A 17260-nucleotide genomic window follows, 5' to 3' on the forward strand; every position below is an offset into this window, starting at 1 on the left:
CTGCACACGCCACCCGTGGACCTCCTGGTCACTAACTGACGTTAGCTCCTTGTAGGCCCAGCGATTCTAGAGGCCCTAGGCCTTTTCCCTTTTCTGTTCGTGGTACTTATACCACTATTTTAGTATATGGTTTGAGTGGCCACCAGGGCCTACCCATATAAAGTGCAACTTCTGTGTATTCTGTGATAATCTTGTTTGACGATTTGTGCTCCTGTGCTCATAAAGAGACTAGGGGTTACTTTGAGAAATAAATACATATATATTTTGAATATATATCTGTGTGGTGTCCTTTCATTGGTATAAAAGGGGGTTACTATTGGTAAAACAGCTTGCTTAACACGCATCACGAGTTTAGCCTCAAAGACTGCTTAGCCTACGCTACCACTAGGGCAGCTAGTCCAAAAAGGTTGACTTACAACCACACCATAAGGGTTGCTTGGCATGGTACAAGGTGGTCACTAGAACTAGTGAACAGCATATACCAGGCCAACTTCCCACAAGTGGTGTTTGGTTAGTGTAGGTGGTAGTTGTGGGGTAAGTGTTTTAGGGTTTAGGGTAGTGCCGTGGTGTTTGTGTAGTGTAGGGGTTTGTGCAGGGGGTAGATTTAGGGTTTAGGGTAGCGCAGTGGTGTTTTTGTAGTGTAGGCGTTTGTGCAGGGGGTAGATTTAGTGTTTAGGGTAGTGCAGTAGGGTAGTGCTGTGGTGTTTGAGTAGTATAGGGGGTCATGCTGGGGTAAGTGTTTTAGGGTTTAGGGTAGTGCAGTGGTGTTTGGGTAGTGTAGGTGGTTGTGCTGGCGTAAGGGTTTTAGGGTTTAGGGTAGTGCCGTGGTGTTTGTGTAGTGTAGGGAGTCGTGCTGGGGTAGGTGTTTTAGGGTTTAGGGTAGTGCCGTGGTGTTTGTGTAGTGTCAGGGGTCGTGCTGGGGGTAATGTTTTAGGGTTTAGGGTAGTGCCGTGGTGTTTGGGTAGTGTAGGTGGTCGGGCTGGGGTAAGTGTTTTAGAGTTTAGGGTAGTGCCGTGTTGTTTGGGTAGTGTCGGTGGTCGTGCTGGGGAAAGTGTTTCAGGGTTTAGGGTAGTGCCGTGGTGTTTGTGTAGAGTAGGGGGGCGTGCTGAGGTTAGTGTTTTAGGGTTTAGGGTAGAGCAGTGGTGTTTCGGTAGTGTAGGCCGTCGTGCTGGGGTAAGTGTTTTAGGGATTAGGTTAGTGCAGTGGTGTTTGTGTAGTGTAGGGGGTTTGTGCAGGGGGAAGATTTAGGGTTTAGGGTAGTGCAGTAGGGTAGTGCAGTGGTGTTTGTGTGGTATAGGGGTTTGTGCACGGGGTAGATTTAGGGCTTAGGGTAGTGCAGTAGGGTAGTGCAGTGGTGTTTGTGTGGTGTAGGGGTTTGTGCAGGGGGTAGATGTAGGGTTTAGGGTAGTGCTGTGGTGTTTGTGTAGTGTAGGGGGTCATGCTGGGGGTAGTGGTTTAGGGTAGTGCAGTGGTGTTTGGGTAGTGTTGGTGGTCGTGCTGGGGTAAGTGTTTTAGGGTAGTGCCGTGGTGTTTGTGTAGTGTAGGGGGTCGTGCTGGTGTAAGTGTTTTAGGGTTTAGGGTAGTGCTGTGGTGTTTGTGTAGTGTAGGGGGTTGTGCTGGGGGTAGTGTGTTTGGGTTTAGGGTAGCGCAGTGGTGTTTAGGTAGTGTAGGTGGTAGTTTTGGTGTAAGTCTTTTAGGGTTTAGGGTAGTGCTGTGGTGTTTGTGTAGTGTAGGGTTTGCGCAGGGGGTAGATTTAGGGTTTAGGGTAGTGCAGTAGGGTAGTGCAGTGGTGTTTGTGTGGTGTAGGGATTTGTGCAGGGGTAGATTTAGGGTTTAGGGTAGCGCAGCAGGGTTGTGCCGTGGTGTTTGTGTAGTATAGTGGGTCGTGTTGTGGGTAGTGTTTTAGGGGTTAGGGTAGTGCAGTGGTGTTTGGGTAGTGTAGGTAGTCGTGCTGGGGTAAGTGTTTTAGGGTTTAGAGTAGTGCCGTGGTGTTTGTGTAGTGTAGGGGGTTGTGCTGGGGGTAGTGTTTTAGGGTTTAGGGTAGTGCAGTGGTGTTTGGGTAGTGTAGGTGGTCGTGCTGAGGTAAGTGTTTTTGGGTTTAGGGTAGTGCAGTGGTGTTTGGGTAGTGTAGGTGGTCATGCTGAGGTAATTGTTTTAGGGTTTAGGGTAGTGCCGTGGTGTTTGGGAAGTGTAGGTAGTCGTGCTGGGGTAAGTGTTTTAGGGTTTAGGGTAGTGCCGTGTTGTTTGGGTAGTGTAGGTGGTTGTTTCGGTAGTGTAGGTCGTCGTGCTGGGGTAAGTGTTTTAGGGATTAGGTTAGTGCAGTGGTGTTTGTGTAGTGTAGGGGGTTTGTGCAGGGGGGAAGATTTAGGGTTTAGGGTAGTGCAGTAGGATAGTGCAGTGGTGTTTGTGTGGTGTAGGGGTTTGTGCACGGGGGAAGATTTAGGGTTTAGGGTAGTACAGTAGGGTAGTGCAGTGGTGTTTGTGTGGTGTAGGTGTTTGTGCACGGGGTAGATTTAGGGATTAGGGTAGTGCAGTAGGGTAGTGCAGTGGTGTTTGTGTGGTGTAGGGGGTCGTGCAGGGGGTAGATTTAGGGTTTAGGGTAGTGCCGTGGTGTTTGTGTAGTGTAGGGGGTCGTGCTGGGGGTAGTGGTTTAGGGTAGTGCAGTGGTGTTTGGGTAGTGTTGGTGGTCGTGCTGGGGTAAGTGTTTTAGGGTAGTGCCGTGGTGTTTGTGTAGTGTAGGGGGTCATGCTGGCGTAAGTGTTTTGGGGTTTAGGGTAGTGCTGTGGTGTTTGTGTAGTGTAGGGGGTCGTGCTGGGGGTAGTGTTTTTGGGTTTAGGGTAGTGCAGTGGGGTTTAGGTAGTGTAGGTGGTAGTTCTGGGGTAAGTGTTTTAGGGTTTATGGTAGTGCTGTGGTGTTTGTGTAGTGTAGTGGTTTGTGCAGGGGGTAGATTTAGGGTATAGGGTAGTGCAGTAGGGTAGTGCAGTGGTGTTTGTGTGGTGTAGGGATTTGTGCAGGGGTAGATTTAGGGTTTAGGGTAGCGCAGCAGGGTTGTGCCGTGGTGTTTGTGTAGTATAGTGGGTCGTGTTGTGGGTAGTGTTTTAGGGGTTAGGGTAGTGCAGTGGTGTTTGGGTAGTGTAGGTGGTCGTGCTGGGGTAAGTGTTTTATGGTTTAGAGTATTGCCGTGGTGTTTGTGTAGTGTAGGGGGTCATGCTGGGGGTAGTGTTTTAGGGTTTAGGGTAGTGCAGTGGTGTTTGGGTAGTGTAGGTGGTCTTGCTGAGGTAAGTGTTTTTGGGTTTAGGGTAGTGCAGTGGTGTTTGGATAGAGTAGGTGGTCGTGCTGAGGTAAGAGTTTTAGGGTTTTAGGGTTTAGGGTAGTGCCGTGGTGTTTGGGAAGTGTAGGTGGTTGTGCTGTGGTAAGTGTTTTAGGGTTTAGGGTAGTGCCGTGTTGTTTGGGTAGTGTGGGTGGTTGTGCTGGGGTAAGTGTTTTAGGGTTTAGGGTGGTGCCGTGGTGATTGAGTAGTGTAGGGAGTCGTGCTGGGGTAAGTGTTTTAGGGTTTTGGGTAGTGCTGTGGTGTTTGTGTAGTATAGGGGTTTGTGCAGGGGGTAGATTTAGGGTTTAGGGTAGTGCAGTAGGGTAGTGCATTGGTGTTTGTGTTGTGTAGGGATTTGTGCAGGGAGTAGATTTCGGGTTTAGGGTAGTGCCGTGGTGTTTGTGTAGTGTAGGTGGTTGTGCTGGGGTAAGTGTTTTCCGGTTTAGGGTAGTGCCGTGGTGTTTGTGTAGTATAGGGGTTTGTGCAGGGGGTAGATTTAGGGTTTACGGTAGTGCAGTAGGGTAGTGCCCTGGTGTTTGAGTTGTGTAGGGGTTTGTGCAGGGGGTAGATTTAGGGTTTAGGGTAGTGTTGTGGTGTTTGTGTAGTGTAGGGGGTCGTGCTGGGGTAAGTTTTTTAGGGTTTAGGGTAGTGCAGTGGTGTTTGTGTAGTATAGGGGTTTGTGCAGGGGGTAGATTTAGGGTTTAGGGTAGTGCAGTAGGGTAGTTGTAGGAAGGTGGATATCTGACTATGGTTACCCCCAAATTTTTGCCTAGTGTCTAGCTGGTTTTTCGACTTAGTTGGCCTGAGATCCTGCCATTCAGGATCTCAGCCTGGCTGTTCTCTCTTTAAAATGGACTCCATGTACCCTAGGTACATACCCAATTGGTTGGATCACCCTGTCAGCCCCTGTACCAGTGTACACTAGGTACCCAGGGCATTGGTGTACCCAAGGCCTGCCAGGGGCTGCAGCATGTATTATGCCACCCCAGGCTTGGCCTAACAATCTGACACAACTGGCTGATCACTCAGCTGGGGTAAGTTGGTGTAATCACCTCTTACTTAGGTGTAGTATACCTATACCTAACCTTAAATGGGACACCTGGTAACCTATAAGTCACTCCTATGGCAGGCCTTAACAATCCTGAAGGCAGAGTGCTTGGTTCCATGTGAGATGGTGCTCTGGCATGAGCTGAGCCTGTCTGCAGTGGTCGGAACAACTTCCTTCTACTGTTTCCAGATATCGTCATACCATATACTCTTAAGTGCATTATGAACCTCGCGGTTAAATGCTAACTTTGGTTTGGCTTTATCAAAACATGTCGAGTAAGGTGTCATACGAATTGGAATACTAACCCCTCGCCAATTCTGGCGACGGGGTTAGCATTCCACCCTTCTAGAGGGACACGACATGTACAGTACCTGAAACCCGGGTAAAATCAGACATAGCCTCAGCTCCACAAAATGGATGCTGCCACCACAGACACAAGTCTGCCCTCCTGCTGCTGGGAGTCCTTCCAGCTTGGGAGGTGTGGACAAAGGGTTTCCTGCCAGGGGAGGTGCATGCACCACCCCAGACAGGATTTTGTGTATTGGTCAGGTAGGGCTTGAAAGAAACCAGACATGCCTGTGGCTCACAAGGAGCCTCGGTGCATATGCCAGTTCAAACCGGTCCTGGGGCACACCAGTCCCGGGCCTGGGGCGAGCTGGACAAAGGATTGGGGGTGTAACCACCCCCCTTCCTGGTCCCACCCATAGGGAGGGACCTAGCAGGTAGTCCGGCCCCTAGAATCCGCTTAAAGGTAGGAGCTGTGTCCTAAGACTTCAGACATCCTGGAATCAACTTGAAACTAAGAAGAAGACGGGAACTTCGACATTCTGCTGCACAGAAGACTGAAGAAAATCTCCCCTGTGGTCAGGGAGTGACCACCTTGCTAACGCAAGCACCATCCAGCGAATCAACGTCTGCTTTGCCGCCGCCTCCCGCCGGAGCCCGAGCCCAGAGACTGACAAGACCTGGACCTCCAGACCTCTCACCGCCCGATCCACAGTCCCTGCAAAGAGGAGACCCGTGGAGGCACCGAGACACGTGGAGCCAGCCATCTTGAAACGACTACGACAAGCTGACCAGTGCAACAACCGAGGCTCCCTCCAAGTTGTGCTTTGGGTCCTAAGAAGCCCAACCCTCGAGCAGCATCTGCACCAAAGGTGAGCCCTCCAGCATCTCCACGATCTGCGTGGGGCCCTTCTGCATTTTGCCACTCGACGCGCCTAACCGGTTGCTGGCCCGCTGGCTAGTGGCCATCTTGGCGACGAAATCTACGACAAACACCGCTGGTCTGGTTGCTCCAGACTGGCCCTTGCTCCCCTCCAAAGGAGCAATCCCTCTGACCTTGCTGGTCAGAACCAACAGCTGATTTCCGAATCCTCCTACAATTGCTTTTGCCAAGGCTTGTTTGCTTCGATCAAGTTGCCGACACCGCCGACAGCGAGAGCCTGCGTGGGACAGCTCGTGAGCCGACTCCTGGACGTCGTCGACCTTCAGGGACCACGTGGCTGCGGAGACAAGCTACCCCTCATCACCTGTTTGCACCCGACATCGCCTGGTACCCACCTGGTGCCACGCTGGTCACTGGCTAGTGACTGTGAACACTGTCCCCTCTGCTTACAGGTCTTCAACATCTCCGATCCACTCTTGGATCCACCGCATCTCTCCCGGACCGACCGCCTGCAGCATCTTTGTCCCAGGCTCAACGGAACAGATAGAAGAAACCCGACGCACTTCGAGGCCTATGCACCCGCTTCCTGTGGGTGAGGTAAAGCTGGCACTCCTGTGCCCAAGTGTAGTATTACATCTCTAGTGCCTGTGTTCCAAATCTTAAGTTCCTAGGTCATCCGGAAGATTCCTTTTGCAGTAACTTTGTACTTTTTACGCACCCATTGAAACCTATGGGAGCACGCGTGTGACTATTTGCTCTGCACACGCCACCCGTGGACCTCCTGGTCACTAACTGACGTTAGCTCCTTGTAGGCCCAGCGACTCTAGAGGCCCTAGGCCTTTTCCCTTTTCTGTTCGTGGTACTTATACCACTATTTTAGTATATGGTTTGAGTGGCCACCAGGGCCTATCCATATAACGTGCAACTTCTGTGTATTCTGTGATAATCTTGTTTGACGATTTGTGCTCCTGTGCTCATAAAGAGACTAGGGGTTACTTTGAGAAATAAATACATATATATTTTGAATATATATCTGTGTGGTGTCCTTTCATTGGTATAAAAGGGGGTTGCATTTGGTAAAACAGCTGGCTTAACACGCTTCACGAGTTTAGCCTCAAAGACTGCTTAGCCTACGCTACCACTAGGGCAGCTAGTCCGAAAAGGTTGACTTACAACCACACCATAAGGGTTGCTTGGCATGGTACAAGGTGGTCACTAGAACTAGTGAACAGCATATACCAGGCCAACTTCTCACATTGGTGAGCAGCGGTTGGATTTGAGCTTGCTGTGTTTTACCATTGTAATCTCTTGGTTACCAATTGAAAGATCACATAGGTACCTGTAGGTACATATAAAACAAGATTAGATATACTTAAGTTCTACTGAACTTAGTTGTTGTAGAGCAAAGGGAGTAGCACACCCTGACTACAACTACTAGATAGGTTTAGTAGGTAAACCCAAGTGTAGGTAGATTGCAACACATCCACCCACACTTAAGAGCAATGGCTGGGGCAGAGGGGTCCACTGTACCCATCTCTGTCGAGAGTGACCCCCAGAGGGCACCATCCATCTTTGCTACCCTTAATCAGAATGAGCTCAGGCATTTGGCAACTCTTAGAGGCCTTAAACAGACCAAGAACCCAAACTCTGCTGAGCTCAGAGAGCTCTTACAGAATGATGAGAATCAGAGAGCACTCAAGAAAGCTTCCCAGTTAGCCCCCTTAAGGTCAGGAACAGGAGGCCCCCCTTCTGAAGATGCCACAGAGGTACCCCCTTCCAATAGTCACCCCTTAGATGGGATGCCTACCACAGAGGAAGAAAGTGATGGGGATACAGATGTGAGTGGGGATGAAGGGAGAACTAGCCCAGTGCCAAGTGTTATACTTGGCCCAGCTAAACTAAGGCTATTGGGGACTGACAGTGGGTTCACCCCATTGGATCTCCCCAGTGGACTTAACACAGGGCTTGGAAGGCAAAGGAATCGCTCAGGTGACTCCAATGCTTCCCATGGCTCTAGAGGCTCTCAAGGTCACTCCAGAAGGAGACTGACCACCCCTCAGAGGAGGGAACATGAGGCCAGAATGCAGGAAGCCCAGCTGAGGATCAGGAAGCAGGAGCTAGAGGTAGCCCTGATGGAAGAAAAACTGAGGAAGGCTAGGCAACCTAGAGAGAGTGGGTCTATACCCGCTGGTGGCAGCATTGTCCCTAAGGACAAAGATAGGGTCTTTGATAATAGGAACCTGTCTAAGGTTGTGCCCCCCTACAAAAGTGGGGATGACATCCACAAATGGATAACTGCTCTTGAGAGAGCCTGCAAAGTACAGCAGGTTCCTGAAGACCAGTGGGCAGCAATCCTCTGGCTCTCCTTTGAAGGAAGAGGCAGAGACAGACTCCTCACTGTTAGAGAAGAGGATGTCAGAAACTACAGAGTCCTGAAGAGTGTTCTGGTTGATGGGTTAGGCTTAACCACTGAACAGTACAGGTTAATGTTCAGAGATACCCAAAAGACACAGACTCAGGACTGGTCTGAATATGTTGAATGTGCCACTAAGGCTTTGGAGGGTTGGTTGCTGGGAAGTAAGGTATCTGATTATACAGGATTGTACAATTTGATGATGAGAGAACAGATTTTAAGTAACTGTCAAAACCAGCTCCTCCATCAACACCTGGTAGACTTAGATTTGACCTCTCCCCAAGAATTGGGAAAGAGGGCAGATAAATGGGTCAGGACCAGGATCAGGCCTAAGAATCAGGGTGGTGACCAAAAGAAAGATACCACCAAACCTCAAGAGAAGGGAGGGGATAAGGCAAAAGAGAAATCTTCCTCAGGGCCCCAAAACTCCACACAGGGTGGTGGGTCCCAAGCTCCCTCCTCTACCACAGGTAAAAAGCCTTACTGCCATGAGTGTAAAACTCCTGGGCATTGGAAAACTGACAGCAGTTGCCCAAGGGCTACAAACAAAACTGTTCCTCCAATTACTCCTGTCACACCACCTATTACTGTCAGCAGTAATCCCCCAGGTGGTGGGAGTGCCCCCAAAAATTTGGGTGGGTTTACTTGGGGAACACAGGGGGACCCTGGCTTAGCCAATTCCCCTGCAGCAGATACTCTTGTCTGTGATGGTGGCATGGGGTTTGCCAACTTCACTGCCTGTCCCAACACTTTGGGTAGGTACAGACAAGAGCCCTACATCAATGGTACAAAAGCTGAGGCCTACAGAGACACTGGAGCTAGCATCACAATGGTGGCCCATTGGCTAGTTCCCTCTGAGCAGCTTTTGCCTGGTTTCTCCTACCAGGTGACCAACATTGATGGCAAACAGAACAGTCATCCCATGGCAGAGGTATGTCTCAGCTGGGGAGGTGTCACTGGCCCTAAAAGGGTGGCAGTGTCCCCAACCTTGCCTGTAGACTGCTTACTGGGGAATGACTTAGAACTCTCAGCTTGGGCTGGAGTTGAACAAGACACCCATTCTAAAATGGTAGGCCTTTCACAAAAGGGTAGTGGGGTTGTGCCATTCACAACCCCTGTCCAAATAGATTTCCTCCCTGGAAAGGTTGGAAGGGCAGTGGTAGCCACAGCCCAGGCACAGACAGACTTCCCTGTAGAGACTGGCAGAGCTGTGACAGTCACAGCTCAAACACAAACTGAGTGCCTCCCTGAAAAGGTTGGCAAGGCTGTAATGGTCTCAGCCTATACTCAGACTGACATAGGTGTAGTGAAGCCTGAAACTATGGATCACTCCACACAAACAGAGAGTAGTGGGGAGGAAGAAAAGTCTCCCTCTCCCCAGACATTAGGAAAACGCCAGCCTCCTCAGGGAGCTGACCTCACCCCTTGTGAAGGAACTGCCCCAGAGGTAGCCAGGCCTGGCCTGGCAGAGCCTCTGATGTCAGTGGCCCCTTCCAAGGTGGGACCCAGTCTGGTGCAGGTAGCCTGCCTCTCTCTACCCTGCCTCAGTCAGCCCAGGGCTGCAGAGGTCAGGGAGGCCAGTGGACCCCAAGAGGGCCCCTGTCCACAAGAACCCCCCCATCAAAAGAATGAGGATTGCCTGGCTAGTAGCCCTAGTCAGGTGATGGGTAAAAACATTCCTGAGGGATCTCCTTTACAGGTAGTTAGGGACCTCCCCCAGAGGGATTCTGTTGGGTACAGGCAAACATGGGACCTTAGGGCCCCAGACCTGACCTGTCCCTCCAGTAAGCCCACAAAAGGGACCCAGCCTCCAGCTTTAGGTAGCCAGAGGCTGACCCTGAGAGCACAGTGCAACTCAGTTAAGGAAAGAAAGGCATCCATGGTGGAGGATGATTGGAGGAAGCTGAGGCCTCACTTTGAGGACACTCACTTCAGTACTCCATCTCAACACCAGCCTTTTACTTTGCCAAGACACACCAAAGGTAGAGATTCCCTATGGTGGAGACCCTCTGATACCCTTAGGGTGAGGGATTGCTTAGTGGACCATGAGACAGGGGGTAACCATGCCAGTGCTGGTTCCTCCTTATATGGCCACTTGGGCAATATAGGCTTACCTGGTCAAGGTCAGCCTTATCTCCCTTCGTTTGGGGGGGGGTTGTGTAGGAAGGTGGATATCTGACTATGGTTACCCCCAAATTTTTGCCTAGTGTCTAGCTGGTTTTTCGACTTAGTTGGCCTGAGATCCTGCCATTCAGGATCTCAGCCTGGCTGTTCTCTCTTTAAAATGGACTCCATGTACCCTAGGTACATACCCAATTGGTTGGATCACCCTGTCAGCCCCTGTACCAGTGTACACTAGGTACCCAGGGCATTGGTGTACCCAAGGCCTGCCAGGGGCTGCAGCATGTATTATGCCACCCCAGGCTTGGCCTAACAATCTGACACAACTGGCTGATCACTCAGCTGGGGTAAGTTGGTGTAATCACCTCTTACTTAGGTGTAGTATACCTATACCTAACCTTAAATGGGACACCTGGTAACCTATAAGTCACTCCTATGGCAGGCCTTAACAATCCTGAAGGCAGAGTGCTTGGTTCCATGTGAGATGGTGCTCTGGCATGAGCTGAGCCTGTCTGCAGTGGTCGGAACAACTTCCTTCTACTGTTTCCAGATATCGTCATACCATATACTCTTAAGTGCATTATGAACCTCGCGGTTAAATGCTAACTTTGGTTTGGCTTTATCAAAACATGTCGAGTAAGGTGTCATACGAATTGGAATACTAACCCCTCGCCAATTCTGGCGACGGGGTTAGCATTCCACCCTTCTAGAGGGACACGACATGTACAGTACCTGAAACCCGGGTAAAATCAGACATAGCCTCAGCTCCACAAAATGGATGCTGCCACCACAGACACAAGTCTGCCCTCCTGCTGCTGGGAGTCCTTCCAGCTTGGGAGGTGTGGACAAAGGGTTTCCTGCCAGGGGAGGTGCATGCACCACCCCAGACAGGATTTTGTGTATTGGTCAGGTAGGGCTTGAAAGAAACCAGACATGCCTGTGGCTCACAAGGAGCCTCGGTGCATATGCCAGTTCAAACCGGTCCTGGGGCACACCAGTCCCGGGCCTGGGGCGAGCTGGACAAAGGATTGGGGGTGTAACCACCCCCCTTCCTGGTCCCACCCATAGGGAGGGACCTAGCAGGTAGTCCGGCCCCTAGAATCCGCTTAAAGGTAGGAGCTGTGTCCTAAGACTTCAGACATCCTGGAATCAACTTGAAACTAAGAAGAAGACGGGAACTTCGACATTCTGCTGCACAGAAGACTGAAGAAAATCTCCCCTGTGGTCAGGGAGTGACCACCTTGCTAACGCAAGCACCATCCAGCGAATCAACGTCTGCTTTGCCGCCGCCTCCCGCCGGAGCCCGAGCCCAGAGACTGACAAGACCTGGACCTCCAGACCTCTCACCGCCCGATCCACAGTCCCTGCAAAGAGGAGACCCGTGGAGGCACCGAGACACGTGGAGCCAGCCATCTTGAAACGACTACGACAAGCTGACCAGTGCAACAACCGAGGCTCCCTCCAAGTTGTGCTTTGGGTCCTAAGAAGCCCAACCCTCGAGCAGCATCTGCACCAAAGGTGAGCCCTCCAGCATCTCCACGATCTGCGTGGGGCCCTTCTGCATTTTGCCACTCGACGCGCCTAACCGGTTGCTGGCCCGCTGGCTAGTGGCCATCTTGGCGACGAAATCTACGACAAACACCGCTGGTCTGGTTGCTCCAGACTGGCCCTTGCTCCCCTCCAAAGGAGCAATCCCTCTGACCTTGCTGGTCAGAACCAACAGCTGATTTCCGAATCCTCCTACAATTGCTTTTGCCAAGGCTTGTTTGCTTCGATCAAGTCGCCGACACCGCCGACAGCGAGAGCCTGCGTGGGACAGCTCGTGAGCCGACTCCTGGACGTCGTCGACCTTCAGGGACCACGTGGCTGCGGAGACAAGCTACCCCTCATCACCTGTTTGCACCCGACATCGCCTGGTACCCACCTGGTGCCACGCTGGTCACTGGCTAGTGACTGTGAACACTGTCCCCTCTGCTTACAGGTCTTCAACATCTCCGATCCACTCTTGGATCCACCGCATCTCTCCCGGACCGACCGCCTGCAGCATCTTTGTCCCAGGCTCAACGGAACAGATAGAAGAAACCCGACGCACTTCGAGGCCTATGCACCCGCTTCCTGTGGGTGAGGTAAAGCTGGCACTCCTGTGCCCAAGTGTAGTATTACATCTCTAGTGCCTGTGTTCCAAATCTTAAGTTCCTAGGTCATCCGGAAGATTCCTTTTGCAGTAACTTTGTACTTTTTACGCACCCATTGAAACCTATGGGAGCACGCGTGTGACTATTTGCTCTGCACACGCCACCCGTGGACCTCCTGGTCACTAACTGACGTTAGCTCCTTGTAGGCCCAGCGACTCTAGAGGCCCTAGGCCTTTTCCCTTTTCTGTTCGTGGTACTTATACCACTATTTTAGTATATGGTTTGAGTGGCCACCAGGGCCTATCCATATAACGTGCAACTTCTGTGTATTCTGTGATAATCTTGTTTGACGATTTGTGCTCCTGTGCTCATAAAGAGACTAGGGGTTACTTTGAGAAATAAATACATATATATTTTGAATATATATCTGTGTGGTGTCCTTTCATTGGTATAAAAGGGGGTTGCATTTGGTAAAACAGCTGGCTTAACACGCTTCACGAGTTTAGCCTCAAAGACTGCTTAGCCTACGCTACCACTAGGGCAGCTAGTCCGAAAAGGTTGACTTACAACCACACCATAAGGGTTGCTTGGCATGGTACAAGGTGGTCACTAGAACTAGTGAACAGCATATACCAGGCCAACTTCTCACAGTAGTGCAGTGGTGTTTGTGTGGTGTAGGGGTTTGTGCAGGGGGTAGATTTAGGGTTTAGGGTAGTGCAGTAGGGAAGTGCAGTGGTGTTTGTGTAGTGTAGGGGTTTGTGCAGGGGGTAGATTTAGGGTTTAGGGTAGTGTCGTGGTGTTTGTGTAGTGTAGGGGGTCTTGCTGGGGGTAGTGTTTTAGGTTTTAGGGTAGTGCAGTGGTGTTTGGGTAGTGTATGTGGTCGTACTGGGAAAAGTGTTTTAGGGTTTAGGGTAGTGCGGTAGGGTAGTGCTGAGGTGTTTGTGTAGTGTAGGGGGTCGTGCTGGGGTAAGTGTTTTAGGGTTTAGGGTAGTGCAGTAGGGTAGTGCAGTGGTGTTTGTGTTGTGTAGGGGTTTGTGCAGGGGGTAGATTTAGGGTTTGGGTAGTGCCGTGGTGTTTGTGTAGTGTAGGGGTCGTGCTGGGGTAAGTGTTTTAGGGTTTAGGGTTGTGCCGTGTTGTTTGGGTAGTGTTGGTGGTTGTGCTGAGGTAAGTGTTTTAGGATTTAGGGTAGTGCTGTGGTGTTTGTGTAGTGTAGGGAGTCGTGCTGGGGTAAGTGTTTTAGGGTTTAGGGTAGTGCCGTGGTGTTTGTGTAGTGTAGGGGTTTGTGAAGGGGGTAGATTTAGTGTTTAGGGTAGTGCCGTGGTGGTTGTGTAGTGTAGGGGGTCTTGCTGGGGTACGTTTTTTATGGTTTAGAGTATTGCCGTGGTGTTTGTGTAGTGTAGGGGGTCATGCTGGGGGTAGTGTTTTAGGGTTTAGGGTAGTGCAGTGGTGTTTGGGTAGTGTAGGTGGTCTTGCTGAGGTAAGTGTTTTTGGGTTTAGGGTAGTGCAGTGGTGTTTGGATAGAGTAGGTGGTCGTGCTGAGGTAAGTGTTTTAGGGTTTTAGGGTTTAGGGTAGTGCCGTGGTGTTTGGGAAGTGTATGTTGTCGTGCTGTGGTAAGTGTTTTAGGGTTTAGGGTAGTGCCGTGTTGTTTGGGTAGTGTGGGTGGTTGTGCTGGGGTAAGTGTTTTAGGGTTTAGGGTGGTGCCGTGGTGATTGAGTAGTGTAGGGAGTCGTGCTGGGGTAAGTGTTTTAGGGTTTTGGGTAGTGCTGTGGTGTTTGTGTAGTATAGGGGTTTGTGCAGGGGGTAGATTTAGGGTTTAGGGTAGTGCAGTAGGGTAGTGCATTGGTGTTTGTGTTGTGTAGGGATTTGTGCAGGGAGTAGATTTCGGGTTTAGGGTAGTGCCGTGGTGTTTGTGTAGTGTAGGTGGTTGTGCTGGGGTAAGTGTTTTCGGGTTTAGGGTAGTGCCGTGGTGTTTGTGTAGTATAGGGGTTTGTGCAGGGGGTAGATTTAGGGTTTACGGTAGTGCAGTAGGGTAGTGCCCTGGTGTTTGAGTTGTGTAGGGGTTTGTGCAGGGGGTAGATTTAGGGTTTAGGGTAGTGTCGTGGTGTTTGTGTAGTGTAGGGGGTCGTGCTGGGGTAAGTTTTTTAGGGTTTAGGGTAGTGCAGTGGTGTTTGTGTAGTATAGGGGTTTGTGCAGGGGATAGATTTAGGGTTTAGGGTAGTGCAGTAGGGTAGTGCAGTGGTGTTTGTGTGGTGTAGGGGTTTGTGCAGGGGGTAGATTTAGGGTTTAGGGTAGTGCAGTAGGGAAGTGCAGTGGTGTTTGTGTAGTGTAGGGGTTTGTGCAGGGGGTAGATTTAGGGTTTAGGGTAGTGTCGTGGTGTTTGTGTAGTGTAGGGAGTCTTGCTGGGGGTAGTGTTTTAGGTTTTAGGGTAGTGCAGTGGTGTTTGGGTAGTGTATGTGGTCGTACTGGGAAAGTGTTTTAGGGTTTAGGGTAGTGCGGTAGGGTAGTGCTGAGGTGTTTGTGTAGTGTAGGGGGTCGTGCTGGGGTAAGTGTTTTAGGGTTTAGGGTAGTGCAGTAGGGTAGTGCAGTGGTGTTTGTGTTGTGTAGGGGTTTGTGCAGGGGGTAGATTTAGGGTTTAGGGTAGTGCCGTGGTGTTTGTGTAGTGTAGGGGTCGTGCTGGGGTAAGTGTTTTAGGGTTTAGGGTTGTGCCGTGTGGTTTGGGTAGTGTAGGTGGTTGTGCTGGGGTAAGTGTTTTAGGATTTAGGGTAGTGCTGTGGTGTTTGTGTAGTGTAGGGAGTCGTGCTGGGGTAAGTGTTTTAGGGTTTAGGGTAGTGCCGTGGTGTTTGTGTAGTATAGGGGTTTGTGCAGGGGGTAGATTTAGGGTTTACGGTAGTGCAGTAGGGTAGTGCAGTGGTGTTTGTGTTGTGTAGGGGTTTGTGAAGGGGGTAGATTTAGTGTTTAGGGTAGTGCCGTGGTGGTTGTGTAGTGTAGGGGGTCTTGCTGGGGTAAGTTTTTTAGGGTTTAGGGTAGTGCAGTTGTGTTTGTGTAGTATAGGGGTTTGTGCAGGGGGTAGATTTAGGGTTTAGGGTATTGCAGTAGGTTAGCGCAGTGGTGTTTGTGTGGTGTAGGGGTTTGTGCAGGGGGTAGATTTAGGGTTTAGGGTAGTGCAGTAGGGAAGTGCAGTGGTGTTTGTGTAGTGTAGGGGTTTGTGCAGGGGGTAGATTTAGGGTTTAGGGTAGTACCGTGGTGTTTGTGTAGTGTAGGGGGTCGTGCTGGGGGTAGTGTTTTAGGGTAGTGCAGTGGTGTTTGGGTAGTGTACGTGGTCATGCTGGGGTAAGTGTTTTAGGGTTTAGGGTGGTGCGGTAGGGTAGTGCTGAGGTGTTTGTGTAGTGTAGGGGGTCGTGCTGGGGTAAGTGTTTTAGGGTTTAGGGTTGTGCAGTGGTGTTTGTGTAGTGTAGGGGTTTGTGAAGTTGGTAGATTTAGGGTTTAGGGTAGTGCAGTAGGGTAGTGCAGTGGTGTTTGTGTGGTGTAGGGGGTCGTGCTGGGGGTAGATGTAGGGTTTAGGGTAGTGCTGTGGTGTTTGTGTAGTGTAGGGGGTCGTGCTGGGGTAAGTGTTTTAGGGTTTAGGGTAGTGCAGTGGTGTTTGGGTAGTGTAGGTGGTTGTGCTGGGGTAAGGGTTTTAGGGTTTAGGGTAGTGCCGTGGTGTTTGTGTAGTGTAGGGGTTTGTGCAGGGGATAGATTTAGGGTTCAGGGTAGTGCAGTAGCATAGTGCAGTGGTGTTTGTGTGGTGTATGGGTTTGTGCAGGGTTTAGATTTAGGGTTTAGGATAGTGCAGTAGGGTAGTGCAGTGGTGTTTGTGTAGTGTAGGGGGTAGTGCTGTGGTAAGAGGTTTAGGGTTTAGGGTAGTGCCGTGGTGTTTGTGTAATGTAGAGGTTTGTGCAGGGGGTAGATTTAGGGTTTAGGGTAGGGACGTGGTGTTTGTGTAGTGTAGGGGATTTGCTGTGGTAAGTATTTTAGGGTTTAGCGTAGTGCCATGGTGTTTGTGTAGTATAGGGGTTTGTGCAGGGGGTAGATTTAGGGTTTTGGGTAGTGCAGTAGGGTAGTGCAGTGGTGTTTGTGTGGTGTAGGGGGTCATGCAGGTGGTAGATTTAGGGTTTAGGATAGTGCAGTAGGGTAGTGCAGTGGTGTTTGTGTGGTGTAGGGGTCGTGCTGGGGGTAGATGTAGGGTTTAGGTTAGTGACGTGGTGTTTGTGTAGTGTAGGGGTCGTGCTGGGGGTAGTATTTTATGGTTTAGGGTAGTGCCGTGGTGTTTGTGTAGTGTAGGGGGTCATGCTTGGTTAAGTGTTTTAGGGTTAAGAGTAGTGCAGTAGGGTAGTGCTGTTGTGTTTGTGTAGTGTAGGGGGTCATGCTGGGGTAAGTGATTTAGGGTTTAGGGTAGTGCCGTGGTGATTGAGTAGTGTAGGGAGTCGTGCTGGGGTAAGTGTTTTAGGGTTTTGGGTAGTGCTGTGGTGTTTGTGTAGTATAGGGGTTTGTGCAGGGGGTAGATTTAGGGTTTAGGGTAGTGCAGTAGGGTAGTGCATTGGTGTTTGTGTTGTGTAGGGATTTGTGCAGGGAGTAGATTTCGGGTTTAGGGTAGTGCCGTGGTGTTTGTGTAGTGTAGGTGGTTGTGCTGGGGTAAGTGTTTTCGGGTTTAGGGTAGTGCCGTGGTGTTTGTGTAGTATAGGGGTTTGTGCAGGGGGTAGATTTAGGGTTTACGGTAGTGCAGTAGGGTAGTGCCCTGGTGTTTGAGTTGTGTAGGGGTTTGTGCAGGGGGTAGATTTAGGGTTTAGGGTAGTGTTGTGGTGTTTGTGTAGTGTAGGGGGTCGTGCTGGGGTAAGTTTTTTAGGGTTTAGGGTAGTGCAGTGGTGTTTGTGTAGTATAGGGGTTTGTGCAGGGGGTAGATTTAGGGTTTAGGGTAGTGCAGTAGGGTAGTGCAGTGGTGTTTGTGTGGTGTAGGGGTTTGTGCAGGGGGTAGATTTAGGGTTTAGGGTAGTGCAGTAGGGAAGTGCAGTGGTGTTTGTGTAGTGT

This window comes from Triturus cristatus, chromosome 1_1, assembly GCF_964204655.1.
Source record: "Triturus cristatus chromosome 1_1, aTriCri1.1, whole genome shotgun sequence".
NCBI lineage: Eukaryota > Metazoa > Chordata > Amphibia > Caudata > Salamandridae > Triturus > Triturus cristatus.